The 15,727-nt window shown below is 37.9% G+C and overlaps 1 long non-coding RNA gene across 1 annotated transcript in view; it reads right to left on the bottom strand.

Annotated features, from left to right (window-relative positions):
* The window catches only part of LOC112409843 (uncharacterized), a 69,506-nt gene that overhangs the window by 7,191 nt on the left and 46,588 nt on the right, over positions 1 to 15,727 (bottom strand). The gene's annotated exons all lie outside the window — the stretch shown is intronic.

Below are 15,727 nucleotides of genomic sequence, written 5' to 3'. Positions count from 1 at the left end.
GGCTTGGGTATTTCTGTGGCCAAGGCTCCAGAGAGAACCTGCAGAGTACCCAGGCATTTTCTTTTGCTAGTGAAAAAAAACCCTTCTCAATCATACTTATCAGTAGATGCTACAATTTGGGGGTGGGGGAGTGAGAAATATGGCTTTATTTCTGCCTCTATTTTGAAGTAGAAAAAGCTCATCGTTGTATAAGAGCGTGTACCTCCAGCTGCCACCCTCCAATCAGGGAACTAATAGTCTGTTTTATTTTAATTGTTCATAGTTAAAGATGACCTCCTGTACCTCCTAATTAATTACTGAGTTTCTTGTAAGATTCTCCAGTTAGAGCTAAAGTTGATAGAAAACCTAGACCTCTTTCTGAACTGTGATCTTGCAGACATATTTTTGAATGAGAACATGATTCTGTTTACATGATGTTTAGTGAAAGGGACGATGTAGAAGTCTGTGGCTTCATGCGGGCCTCCCATAAAACCCCATGCAGAAGATGAAACATGACACCCGCTTTGTAATCCATCCAAGACTCCTACCCCCAGTCCATACGTTTCATATGTATGTAATCAACTTTTATTGGTTCTTGAATTACATTCTGCGAGCACAGAACTCCCCTTTGCCAATTCGAGCACAATAACAGAGCTTGGAAGTGTCATTAATAAACGGCCGTGTGGCTTGAGCACAGTGAAATGTTTATAAAAACTCCTGCTTGTACCAATGCTTATTTTGGTGGGAGCGAAGCATTAGAGACAATATTTCGCACATAAAAAAATAGAACATCAGAATTAGAACCTTGATAGACTGAAGTGAGAAAACTTCCTTTCATTCATTAATTCATTCATTCTCTACTTTGCTGAGTGCTTCCTCTGAGAAGGGCATAGCTTAAATGTACATGACTTTGCCCTGGACATAAAGAACTCATGCAGGGGCTTCCCTGGTGGCACAGTGGTTAGGAGTCTGCCTGCCGATGCAGGGGACACAGGTTTGTGCCCCGGTTCGGGAGGATCCCACATGCCGCGGAGCGGCTGGGCCCGTGAGCCATGGCCGCTGAGCCTGTGCGTCCGGAGCCTGTGCTCCACAACGGGAGAGGCCACAACAGTGAGAGGCCCGCGTACCGCAAAAAAAAAAAAAAACAGAACTCACGCAGAGGTGAACCAGCCCTAGCCGTCAAGAGGTTATGGAGTGTTGTCATTGGAGAGGAAATGCATGTGGTTACAGAAGAATGTTTCTAAAAGCTGCTAATCATGACTACATTATGGTACAGGACCAGGAATTGCTATTCACCTTGGGACATTCAGGAACTCGATCAGGTTGGAAGAGATAACCCATCCCTCATGCCTGGACTCATGCTAACCAAGCACAAAAAGTCAGATGTAGAGCTACCAAAATGTTCATTGGCTCGGTTCAGATAAGAAATTGACGGCCAGTGACAAAATGCCCAAGTTGACCAAAATAGTCACTCTACAAACGCAGCTATATCAAAAAAGTTACTGAAACGCAAAGGTTTCTTAAGGAGAATGGCCACTGGGACCCAGACAGTGAGTGGGTGGCTCTGACATCTGGCTACGACAGCCTCATACCTGAATCACCACCAGGAAAATTTCTGAACCAAGGACTGCTTTTGCTGGGACAGTTCTTATGGGCCCTACCAGGTCTAGTCAGCTGAACTTCGCAGTTCTTTTTTCAGGTTGCCCACCCTTCAGCTAATCACAAAGGTTCTTCTCCTGATAAGCATAATAAAAGCCACCAGGTACCCACATCCTAAAGGATAAGCTCATTCCACCCCTGACTCTTAGATACTGCTGATTCCTTGATTTGGGTTTGAGCTGTACCCAAACTTCAGTGCACATTTATGGTTTGCTAAGTTCATGCCCAAAGATGGCCAACCCACCCATAGTGTGTGGATGGGGTGATTTTAATTCTCAAAGGCAAATGCTGATTCTAGGGTTTGGGAGCACTTGTGATCTCCAAGAGGAATCAAATTTCTATGCAACCCAAACCTCAACCCACAAGCACATACCCTTGTAGCTGTAATTTTCTTCATTATGTCCCATTGGATCTGGTTCTTCATTCTTGGTCCTGCACATGCAATTTCCAGGTCATTCATGTCTCCCCGGCCCCTCTTTTGACTTGGACAATTTTGTCACACGTTCCTTCCTCCAAATATTTATTGCATCTGTCCCTTCTTCATCTTTCCCGCTGCTGTCATTGTGAATCAGTTCCTGGCTACTTCTGGACTGATCTTCCATAAACATTTTATTGACACTGAATCAAGCCTCCATGTTCATCAAATCACTTCCCAGCACAAAACTCTTCATAATACTCCATACACTGCAGCAGAGATTCCAACATCTTCAGCCTGAGTTTCAAGTTTGCACAACTAGCTACATGTGGTCAACAAAGAATATCTTTCAGAGTCTGCAGATCTGGATTCTAGGTCCACTTTAAAAATAGGTTAGGAGCTGAAGAAAGCCATTTCAACACTCTGAACATCAGGGTTTTTTTTTTTTTAATTTAATTTTTATTTATATTGGAGTATGTTTGATTTACAATGTTGTGTGAGTTTCAGGTGTACAGCAAAGTGATTCAGTTATACGTATACATCAGTTTTTAAGTGTAAGCTAGAAAAAACAAAGCCTATCTCCTATGATGTTTGAGAGGATCCCAAGAATGAGGTTTCGCAGCTGCACCACTGAATGCCTTTATCCTGTCCTCCAATGTTCACTTTCCAGCCTGTACCCCATTTCTAAGGCAGACTGGGGTCAATCCCCTTTCTCCCTGACTCTAAGAAGATTTCACAGTCCAGCTCCATCACCAGTTCTTCTCGACATCTCTTTTTTATTAGTTTTATTGAAGTATAGTTGATTTACAATATTGTGCATTGTATTGAACATGATGGAGAAAGAATGTGGGTCCAGAGTCCAACCCACACCTGCTCAAATCCTAAGTCTGACACCTACTCTAACTGGGATTAAAATGTGTAAGAGTCTAGTTCTTTCCATCAACACCCCCCCTTCGTCCTCTTCTAATTTTTTTCTCTAGTTTTCCTTCCTTTTTATTTCTTCTTCATATTTGCCAGTGTTTTGTTGTTAATGGAGGAATTTTATTTTCATGTTTTTATTTGCTTCTCACTCTATGAAGTAAATTAGACAGGTGTAATGCCCTAATTTATAGACTGTTAAGTCAAACTTTAGACTAGTCTAGTAACTTGACTAAGGTCACACAACTAGTAAATGAAGAGCTGTGACCTGAATTTTATCTTCTAACCCTAAGATCCATGGTCTTTCAACAGAAGCCCTTTTATTACCATGCACTCAGTTACCAACAAATGTTCCAAATTGTAAGCATTCTTACAACTGACAGTTTTAGGACAAATCTCCAAAACATTTTTTAAAAAGTAATATATTTTCATGTCCCTGTTGGCCATCTGTACAGGTTCTTTGGAGAAGTGCTCAACATCACTAATAATTAGAGAAATGCAAATTAAAACTACAATGAGGTATCACCTCACATTAGTCAGAGTGGCCATCACCAAAAACTCTACAAATAATAAATGCTGGAGACAGTGTGGAGAAAAGAAAACCCTCCTACACTGTTGGTGGGAATGTAAATTGGTGCATCCACTATGGAGAACAGTATGAAGGTTCCTTAAAAAACTAAAAATAGAGATACCATATGATCCAGTAATCACACTTCTGGGCATATATATGGAAAAGATGAAAACTCTAATTTGAAAAGATACATGCACCTCTATGTTCACAGCAGTACTGTTTACAGTAGCTAAGGCATGGAAGCAACCTAAATGTCTATCAACAATTGAATGGATAAAGAAGATGTGGCATATATATATACAATGGAATACTACTCAGCCATAAAAAAGAATGAACTAATGCCATTTGCAGCAACATGGATAGACCTAGAGATTATCATACTAAGTCAGAGAGAGAAAGACAAATACCATATGATATTACTTATATGTGGAATCTAAAAAAAATAACACAAATGAACTTATTTACAAAACATAAATAGACTCACAGACATAGAATACAAACTTAAATATAAAAAATATACATATAATATATATCTGAATCACTAATTTGCACACCTGAATCTAACACAACATTGTAAATCAACTATACTTCATTTTTTTTAAAAGCAATATATATTTTAATAGACTTAATAGATACAATAATATATCACTGAATAACTCAGGAATTTATTTTGTTTTTATTTGCAAAGGAAGAGGTAGAAGTTTTGTTTTTTTTTTTCTGGAACAGTTCTTGAATTGCTGATCTTTCTTACCCATGGTTTCTATATATTTATAAGGCAGGAACATGGGTAGTCTCTCCTAAATATTCTGGCTTGAAGCATTAATATCAATCTTTCTTTCCAAGGTGATATCTTAACTGAATATGTCCCTGGTGGTCTAACAGTTAGGATTTGGCACTCTCTCAACTGAATATGGACATGAGGTTGGCAGCAGAACTTTCTCACCACATGAACTGTCTTCTCCAGAATAATCACTATCCATTTACTACTTTTTATGATTTTTCCCCATTTTTGCACCCCATTCTGGCTTTCATTTTGAAGAATGATTTTCTATCTGTGCTAAGGATACTCCATCAAGAATACATGATGTGTCTCATCATTCCTCACATTTGGTATCTCTGAAACCAGCACTGGAGCCTGTGATTGGAATCCCAAGGGGACTCACCATAGTTTTCTAATATGAATGGAAAATAGGTCTAGGGGAAATGAAAATACCGGATTATCAAGTCATTGGGGTCAACCTCACATAGAATCAGGATTTTTAGTCAAAGTGACCCAGAATTTTTTTTTCAGTCCATCCCCTTATTTCCAACTGTTTCAATTGTTGGGAAGCAATTTCAAGAAGAGATAATTTTCCCAAAATCATGAGGCTGGTCAGTGGCAATTGGGGATGTCCACTCATGGATGCATGTTCTCAGGCTCAGAGGTCTTAGAGGACTCTCTCGTTGGTCGTCTTGCTATGTTTCATACTCATGTACCCCTAAAATCCTCTTACATTGTCATCTTCTGCTCCTAGAATGCTCCTTCCCCCATCCTTTACATAGTTCATTCTTTCTGATCAGGTCACTTCTCAGAGGCGACCTCCTCAGTCACAACTTCCCTGATCCTCCGCTCACTGCCTCTTTCCTTACCCTGAATTACATTTCTCTACAGAAACTTTCAACACCTAAGCTCCACAGTAGACAAGATTTTTACATAAAGTATGTACTTGATTAGTATTTGACCAACGAAGGTTGCATGGGTGGGTGGTTGGATAGTTTCATGTTGTGGATTGCCAGAATTGCATGAGCTTATTTGAAAGACATTTAAAAATGTAAACTCTCAGTATGACTTAGTTTGGTTTCCCTACAAAATTCCTGCACAGCAGGCACTTAAAAATAATGGTCTACTTCTAGGAACAAGAGCTTTGGGTTTTCAGACACATGTCTTGTAGAGTCACTCTGTGCCCCCTCCAGAAGCTCAGATGCCTTGCAAAAGCTAAAACATCTTGACACCAGCAATTTTGGCTCTTGGGATGCCAAGGTCCCTCCAAAAGACTGCCCTGTGCACCCCTCCAACCCCAGGCCCTGAGGTTTTTCTCTGGTCTCTCTCAAAGAGCAGGGGAATATTACTCTGCTGGTGGTAGTGAGAGCTGATGAGTATGACAAGGAGCCAGACACTAGATTAGCAGTGCAGCCATAGGAACAGAAATGGTGAGTATCAAGTGGAGGGATGGCCCTCAGGAAGCCAGTGCAAAGTAATCTTGAGGGAAAAAACAACAACAACAACAGCAAATAGAGCTATAGGCATCACCCTCCCGGACTTCAGACTATACTACAAAGCTTACAGTAATCAAAAAAGCATGGTACTGGAAAAACAAAACAAAACAAAAACAACACATAGACCAATGGAACAAAATGGAGAGGCCCAGAAATAAACCCACCCACTTATGGTCAATTAATCTTCAACAAACGAGGCAAGAATATACAGTGGAGAAAAGACAGTTTCTTCAACAAGTGATGCTGGGAAACTGAACAGCTACATGTAAAAGAATAAGATTAGTACATTTCCTTACGCCATATGCAAAAATAAACTCAAAATGGATTAAAGACCTAAATGTAAAACCTAAAACCATGAAACTCCTAGAAGGGAATATAGGCAGAATTTCCTTTAATATAAAACAAAGCAAAGTTTTTGGGGATCTGTCTCTGAAGGCAAAAGACATAAAAGCAAAAATAAACAAATGGGATCTAGGTAAACCTAAAATCTTATGCAAGAAAAGGTAACCATGAACAAAAAGAAAAGACAACCTACAGAATGAGAGAAAATATTTGCAAATGATATGACTGATAAGAGGTTAATAGCCAAAATATATACAACTCAATATCAAAGAGTTATCCCAATCAAAAAATGGGCAGAAGACCCAAATAGACATTTTTCCAGAGAAGATGTACAGATGGCCAATAGGCACATGAAAAAATGCTCAATATTGCTAATTACTAGAGAAATACAAATGAAACCAAATCACCTCACACCTGTCAGAATGGCTATTATCAAAAAGTCTAGGGCTTCCCTGGTGGCGCAGTTAAAAAAAAAAAAAAAAAAAAAAAAAAATTGTCTACAAACAACAAGTGTTGGAAAGAGTATGGAGAAAAAGGAACCCTGTACCCTGTTGGTGGGAAAGTAAATGTATTGCAGTCGCTATGGAAAACAGTATGGAGTTTCCTCAGAAAACTGAAAATAGAACTACCATATGATCCAGCAACTGCAAAACTGTATATACATATGGAAAAAACAAAAATTCAAAAAGGTATATGCACCCCAATGTTCATAGCAGCACTATTTACAATAGCCAGGACATGGAAGCAACCTAAGTGTCCATCAACAGACAAATGAATAAAGAAGATATGACGTATATGTAGATAGATAGATATACAATGGAATATTACTCAGCTCTAAAAAGGAATGAAATATTGCCATTTGCAGCAACATGGGTGGACCTAGAGAATGTTATGCTTAGTGAACTAAGTCAGACAAATACTGTATGATATCACTTATATGCAGAATCTAAAAAATAAAACAAATGAATGTATATAGCAAAACAGAAACAGAGTCACAGGTATAGAAAACAAACTAGTGATTACCAGTAGGGAGAGGGAAGGAGGGAGGGGCAAGATAGGGGTAGGGAACTAGGAGATATAAACTACTATGTATAAAATGGATAATCAACAAGCATGTATTATACAGCACAAGGAATTACAGCCATTATCTTAACTTTTAATGGAGTATAATCTGTAAAAATACTGAATCACTATAGTGTATACCTGAAGCTAATATCATATTGTAAAGCAACTATAGTTCAATAAATAAATAGATAATTTTAAATGAAAAAAAAAATAAGTGAAATCATACAGTTAAAAATGCCGGTGGGCTGGCTTGTCTTCTGGAAAAGGAAGAATGAAGATGCTTGGAATGGCTCACCAATGAGATGACACTGGCTCCATCTCTCCTCTGTTTTGTCTATTTCCCCTGTAGGTACATCCTGTCTTGTAAATCGCCATAAAATGTTGGGGAGTCTGCTATTAAATGGCAACAGCTGTCAAAAGACCTTTGTTTTGACCCTGGGTCTGCCTTGAGAGGTCATGCCCACTTACAGAGCCCATTTCCTCATCTGCAAAATGGCCTGAATCATTCTTGCCCCCTCTAAATGAGAAGTGCAGGGAGTTGGTAAGCTGTTTTTCTAAATTCTTCTTAAACCATGTAGTCTGGCACAAATGCACAGTCTCACTTATCCATCACAAAATCTTATTAAATGGTATCTTGCTTTGTTTGGTTTAGTTGTTCAGGACGAAATGTTTATCCTGGTCTTCCATTCTGAGAGCTCACAGGAATTTTAAATCTAATTTGGTTTCTCTGATTCTGGCTTTCCCTTGACTTCCTATTTCAAGAGCGAAACTGAAGGAGGATCTATTTCTCTTTGGTTTCAGGTTCTAACAGGGGGGCTTTTTTTTTTTTTTTTTTTGCATTCTGATTGCAAGCACAGCCTAACAAAGCCATATTTAAACGCAGGGAAATGTCACTTACATGTTAAAAAGCTCACAGAAGCAGGTCTGTCTCTGCTGAACCTTTGAAGACGCTGCTTAATAAAAACGAGAGAGCTTTCTGACGCTGTCCAACAAAACCTCCAGTAGATTTGTTCCGTGCATATTTTTGACGAGGAGATAAAAAGAGGGAAGAAGGCAGGGTGCATCATTTTTCGTTACAGTAAAAGATATCCTCAAGCTTCAGTGCAATGGAGTCAATCAGGAAAGGTTGGGTATTAATTATGATATCCTCAAGCTTCAGTGCAATGGAGTCAATCAGGAAAGGTTGGGTATTAATCATGAAGGTACACTTCAATTTATCAGCAAAGGATATCAAACAGGCCAAACACCACAGCCTCTCACATAATTTATCTCTTCCTTGTAGGGAAGCACATAGCAGCGATTTGCAAATTGCCTCCTCTGCAAAAAGAAGAGAGAAAAACATACACACACAACACACAATTAAAAGCAGAAAAGCATCAGGCGATGTGTCACATTTTCAGCAGAAAGCCAAAAGTGGAGGTCTTAATCTCCGGGGTTGGTTTAGCTGAGAGTACTCACTGATACTTTCCTTGACGTGACTACTTAACTCCTATTAAAATTAATAGGGGTCAGGCTTGATCATCAAAGGAGAAAGGGCCTCCTGGCACGTATAGGCTTCAAGTAATAAGGATTCGGTGATTATTATATTATTTGGCCGTTCATTTTCAGATTATCTTGTAAGTGTATGCTCTTTGCGATCTTTGGTCCAATTATAAAGAATAACATGTCGTGCAGGATCTATTTTTATTAAAGCAGCCTTCTTCTCTTAAGCATATAATTTAAGAGGGCATATTGACAGGACCTTAATGCAGAGAGCTTGAAACTCCCTCCCCCTAAATAAATCATGTCAGTTACCATTTCTAAACTAGGTGTACCTTTGTGAGACCTCTAACCCAAAGATGTGGAGAGCATCAATTCATAAAGAAACCCAACTCAAATATGTTTTGGATAATGGAAGGAGAGGGTAAGTTTGCTTGAACAAGTGACATGAACATGGAGTCAAATGTGAAAAATCCAAGGCAGCAATAGTTCCCCAAAATCTTTGAGACTCAGTTTACTCTTCTGGTAACTGGGTGTAGTGTCATCAGTCTCAAGGTCGTTTGAAGGAAGGCCACATTTGTAAAAATGCTTGGAACAAATTGCCATGGTAAATAACACAAAAGACACCCAATGTCACAGACTCTGATCTGTGTACTGAGGAGAATCGGGAAGAACAAGAGTCATAATCCATTTGCAATTTTTATTTTTTATTGGAGTATAGTTGCTTTACAATGTTGTGTTAGTTTCTGTTGTACAACAAAGTGAATCAGCTCTATGTATACGTATATCCCCTCCCTCTTGGACCTCCTTTCCACTCCCTAACCCATCCCACCCACCTAGGTCATCATAGAGCACCTAGCTGAGCGCCCCGTGCTATACAGCATGTTCCCACTAGCTATCTATTTTACACATGGTAGTGTATTATTTGTTCATCACTGCACCTTTAAAAATGTCCTTTCTCCTACAAAATGATGCTGTTGGTGTTATTATGTTTACTGTTGTAATTTTCTTAATGGATACAATTCAAAGTTTGAAATACTTAAAAAATTGAAGATGAACATATATATATTTGCAATTTTTAAGTATTTCAAACTTTGAATTGTATCCATTAAGAAAATTACAGCAACAATAAACATAATAACATCAACAGCATCATTTTGTAGGAGAAAGGACATTTTTAAAGGTGCAGTGATGAACAAAGTCCCCACCATGAAAACATACTTCATCTCTCTCTTATTTTTCTCATTTTGCTGCAGACTGATGAAAGTGACCTCACAAACTATCTTTGACCTACAGGTAAGCATTCAGGAGCCTCTGAAATAGACCAATCGCAGCTCAGTGTCATGGAGAGATTCAGTAATTCACAGAGACATTAACAAGTAAGCAAGCAGGTGTGGCTGAACTTTTACTTTCTCATCTGCAGATGGAAACACTGTGCTGCAACCTACAAATGAAAGAAGAGATTTGCAAAATATATGTCTGATAAGCAGTTAATATCCAAGATATATAAGGAACTCATGCAACTCAACAACAGAAATCGTCCTCATCATCATCACTGTCACCATCACCATCGTCATCTGATTAAAAAATGGGCAGAGGACTTGAACAGACACTTCTCCAAAGAAGATATACAAATGAGCTACAGTTACATGAGAAGATGCACAACATCACCAGTCATGGAGGGAATGCAAATCAGAATCACGAGATACCACCTGACAGCTGCTAGAATGGCTATTATTGAAAGACAAGACATAAATGCTGGTGAGAATGTGGAGAAAAGGGAACCCTTGCGCACTGTTGCTGGGAATGTAAATTTGTACAGCCACTATGAAAAACAGCATAGAGATTCCTCAAAAAAATAAAAATAGAACCACCATATGATCCAGCAATTCCACTTCTAAGTATGTATTCAAAGTAAATGAAATCATTATCTATCTCAGAGATATCTGCACTCTCATGTTCACTGCAGCGTTATTCACAATTGCTAAGCCATGGAAACAACCTAAATGTCCATTGATTGACCAATAGATAAAGAAAATGTGGCATATATATACATGGGGTAGCGAAAGGCAAATACTGCATGATCTCACTTATATGGGGATCTGAAAACATCAAACTCACAGAAACAGAAAGAATGGTGGTTGCCAGGGGCTGAGGGTCAAGGTAGATGGGGATACATTGGTCAAAGGGTACAAACTTTCAGTTATAAGATGATAAGTTCCGGGGATCTAAAGTACAACATGATGACTATAGTTAACAATACTCTATTACATACTTGAAAGTTGCTAGGATGGTAGAGCTTTAAAATTCTCACCATAACAAGGACGTGTTAACTAGCCTTATTGTGATATACATTTTGCAATATATACATGTATGAAATCATCACATTGTATACCTTAAACTTCTATAATGTTATAAGTGAATTACATCTGAATGAAGCTGGGGAAAAAAATCATTGCAAAGTCTGAGAAACAATCAGATCCCCAGATCCCCCCTTAAAAAATGTGCATGTATGGCTGTGCTATATACACTCTTAACAAGGCTATTTATATTTCTACATTTTCTGTCACTCTCACTCTTCCTTTTCTTATAAGTCGTTGGATCGAGCTTATTTTTACTGTTTGAATTTTCCTTAATAACTTTTTGTCTGCCTGAGTTACCCGTTTCTGAGAGATGTTAAAATCTTCCTCTTCCTCTATGTAGTTTGAAAACATGTTGTTAGGTACATACAGGTTCAGGATTGTTATATGTTCCTAGAGAATCGTTGCTGTTTTAAACACTATCTAACAGAATTATTTTCCCTAATACTTTTTTGTCTCTATTTTTTCTGCTTTTGATATTGCTGTTCCATCTCTCCTTTGCATTGGGCTTTTACTGTTTCTTTTTTTTTATCTTTTTACTCTCGACATTTCTGTACCATTATCTTTATTTATTAATATGTCCCTTGTAAATAGAAAGTAGGTGGAAGTTGTTTGCTTGTTTGTTTAAACAGCTTTTCATTTTAAGATAATTGTAGGTTTACATACAGTAGTAAGAGACAACTAAAATAGATCCCATGTACCCTTTACCCAGTTTCACCCAATGTTAACATCTTGCAAAACTATAGTCCAATATCACAACCCAGATATTGACACTGGTTCAGTCAAGGTACAGAAAATTCACAAGGATTCCTCGCATTCAACTTTTATAGACACACCTACCTCCTTCCTGTCCTCACCACTCCTTAGCCCCTTGTAACCACTAATCTGTTCTCTCGTTCTATAATTTTCTCATTTCAAGAATGTTATATAAATAGGATCATACAGTACTTAACCTTTTGGGATTCACTTTTTTCACTCAGCATAATTCTTTAGAGATGCATCCAAGTTGTTGTGTGTATCAAAAGTTAGTTCTTTTTTTATCACTGAGTAGTATTACATACTACAGTTTAACCCTTCACTCATTGCAGGACATCTGGGTAGTTTCCAGTTTTAGATATTGTGAATAAAACTGCTATCAACATTTGTGTACAGATTTTTATGTGAACATAAGTCTTTTTTTCCTCTAGGATAAATTGCCCAGGCATGCAACTGCTGGGTCATATGGTAGTTGCCTGTTTAGTTTTTAAGAAAACTGCCAAACTCTTTTCCAGAGTGGCTGCACCATTTTACATTCACATCAGCAACATGTGAGTGATCCAGTTTCTCTACCTTCTCATCACCATTTGGTGTTGTCACTATCTTTTTTTTTATTTTTGCATTTTATTTTGTTTTATTTTTCTATTGAAGTATTATTGATTTACAATGTTATTTTAGTTTCAGGTGTACAGTGAAGTGATTCATACATTTTTTTCTTTTTTAGATTCTTCTACATTATAGGTTATTAAAAATATTGAATATAGTTCCCTGTGCTATACAGTAGGACCTTGTTGTTATCTATAAGGGGGGGGGGTGGTAAATTAGGAGTTTGGGATTAACAGATACACACTATCTTTTTTTTTTTTTGTGCTACGTGGGCCTCTCACTGTTGTGGCCTCTCCCATGCGGAGCCCAGGCTCCGGACGCGCAGGCTCAGCGGCCATGGCTCACGGGCCCAGCCGCTCCGCGGCATGTGGGATCTTCCCGGACCGGGGCACGAACCCATGTCCCCTGCCTCGGCAGGCGGACTCTCAACCACTGCGCCACCAGGGAAGCCCACACACTATCTTTTGTTTTAGCCACTCTGATAACTGTGTAGTGATATTTCATTGTGGTTTTAATTTGTATTTCCCTAATGGCTAATGATGCTGACATCTTTTGATGTGCTTATTTGTTGTATGTATATCTTCCTTGATGAAATATTCTTTATGTCTTTGACTGTTGTCTAATTGGATTGTTTGTTTATTGTTGAGATTTAAGAGTTCTTTATGTATTCCAGACAATAGTCCTTTATCAGATTTGCAAATATTTTCTCTCACTCTGTAACCTGTCTTTTCATTCACTTAGCAATGTCTTAGGCAGAAAAGGTTTTGCTTTTTTTTAAATTTTGATGAAACCCTACTTATCAATTTTTTTCTTTTATGAATTTCATTTTTGATCTTAAGTCTATGAACTCTTTGCCTGGCACTACATCTGCAGATTTTTTTCTCTTTTTTTTTCTAAAGCTTTTATGATTATACATGTAAACCCCTTATCCACTTTAATTTAATTTTTGTAAGGCATCAAACTTAGGTCAAGAGCCCTTTTTTGTTTTTGTTTTTGTTTTTGCCTTTGGATGCCCAACTGCTCGAGCACCATTTGTTGAAAGGGCTATTCTTCCTCCATTGAATTGCTTTTGCACTTTTGTCAAAAATCATTGGACATATTTGTGTGGGTCTGTATCTGAATTCTCTACTCTGTTCCATTGATCTACTTCTCTGCCAGCACTACACTGTCTTGATTACTGTAGCTATATAGCAAGTCCTGAAATTGGGTAGAATGATTACTCCCAATTTATTACTCTTTTAAAACATTGTTTTAGCTATTCTAGTCTCTTTGCTTTTCCATATACATCTTAGAACAATCTTGTCTATATCTACTCAAAACATCCTGCTGGGATTTTGATAGGAATTACATTAAACTTACATATCAGTATGTGGATAACTGACATCGTTACTATGCTGGGTCTTCCAATCCATGAACACAGTATATCTCTCCCTTTATTTAAATTTCCTTTGTTTTTTTTAATCAGTGTTATGTAGTTTTCAGTATGCAAGTCCTATTCATGTTTCATTAGGTGTTTTCATTACACCTAAGTATTTCATTCATCTGAGGGATTATAATTGGCACTGTATTTTTATTTTGGTGTCCATACATTCATTTCTAGTATATAGAAATAGAATTAATTTGCCTTTGTCTGTCATATCCTGTGACCTTGCTGAACCCACTGTTTCTAGGAATATTTTGTAGATTCCTTGAGGTTTTCTACTTAAACTGTTTACTTTTACTGTCTTCTTTCCTAATTCTTTTACTCTCAATATCTCCATGCTATTATTTTTATCTATAACTCTTGAAAATATTATATAGCTGGAAAGTGTTTTTACTCTAATACACGCATCTTTCTTAAAACTAGCAAATTTCATTTACTTATTGTGACTAATGATAAATTTAAGGTTAATCCAATAATCTTATTTTTTATTTAATGCAGCTTTTTAATTCTTGTTTTCCCCTTTATTTTCCCTTCTATTACATTCATTGGAGTTTCTTTATTTTTTTTTTTTAATTGTCCCTTCTTTGGTCGTTTCCTTCACTTTTAAAATACATATTTGACTTAACAAACTCTAGTCAACATGATTATTCTTCTGAATATTACAAGAACTATAGAACATCTAATTTCCTCTCCTATCTTTCATGACATTGTGGTATAACATTTTAGTATTCTCTTATTTCTAAACCTATTCAAATTAATCTGTATGATAATTACTCAGTTTGCTATAAATCTGTATGCAAAATCAATCAGTGTTTTTGCCCAACATTGTTACTTACATCCCTCTGCATCCTAAATTTCAGTGTCCTTCATCCATGTGTATACCCTCCAACAGTTCTTTAAGCAGCAGTCCCTGAGTGATACCTTCCATGGACATTGTTTGCCTAAACTGTCTTACTTCACTCTTGAATCAGCATTTAACTATGTCTAGAACGAGGTTGCGATCTATGTTCCACCAGGGATTTGAGGATATTATTCTGCTGTCTTCTGGCCTTTGGTGTTGGAGACAAGAAGTCTGTTACCAGCCTAATTGTTCATCCTTTCCAGATAATCTGACTTTTCTTGCTGGTTGCTTTAGGAATTGTCCTTGCGCTTTACCAGTTTAACCATATGTGCCTAGATGTGGTTTTATTTTCATTTTTATTTTCTGCTCAGACTCAATGAGCTGTAGCCCAAGATTGGCCACTACTATCACTACATCTTCTCTCAAGTACCTTTAGTTTGATGCTCCAGTGATTAACAGTGTGGAGAACCTTTCTTTGAACTTGCCTTAAATAAAGCACATTTGGTGCTCAAGCCAAAAGAAACTGGGAACAGAAGATGCAACAATAGCTACAGAGAGGGTTTAGAAGTAGAAGTCAAACAACCTGCAGAAGAAGGAGGCATTCTTTGGCAAAATATACTCTGGTACTTTAACAGCACTCCCCCCACCCTTGTTAATGGGGGACATTCCACTTAGAGTACTGTCCTGTTACTACCTCTTCCTTTGACCTTGGGTTAGTCCTTTTCTTTTTGACCATGTACAGAAGAAAAGGCAAGCAAGATCATCTTCAAGCTCCCTTGCACTGCTAACATTTTAGGACACACGTGGTCTCTCCAGTTCTTTCCAGGGCTGAGGAGATCATTCTATCTCTTCCAAGTGGCTAGCCGTGAGTGCAGTTACTCACTTGGTGCCGAGAACATGCAAGGCATCCACTGTGTCTGTCATATCATCGGATACTTGGGTTCTGGCATGCCTGCTGCCAATCCTCCTCCCCCTGACTTCCATCTAAAGTGATGCTAAGGGTCCACATCTCATTTCCTTGACAAAAATGTCAACGGCATTATCTTATGGATGTGTT

Source organism: Neophocaena asiaeorientalis, unplaced genomic scaffold, assembly GCF_003031525.2.
Source record: "Neophocaena asiaeorientalis asiaeorientalis breed wild unplaced genomic scaffold, Neophocaena_asiaeorientalis_V1.1 scaffold476, whole genome shotgun sequence".
NCBI lineage: Eukaryota > Metazoa > Chordata > Mammalia > Artiodactyla > Phocoenidae > Neophocaena > Neophocaena asiaeorientalis.
This window is presented reverse-complemented; position numbering and strand designations above follow the sequence as displayed.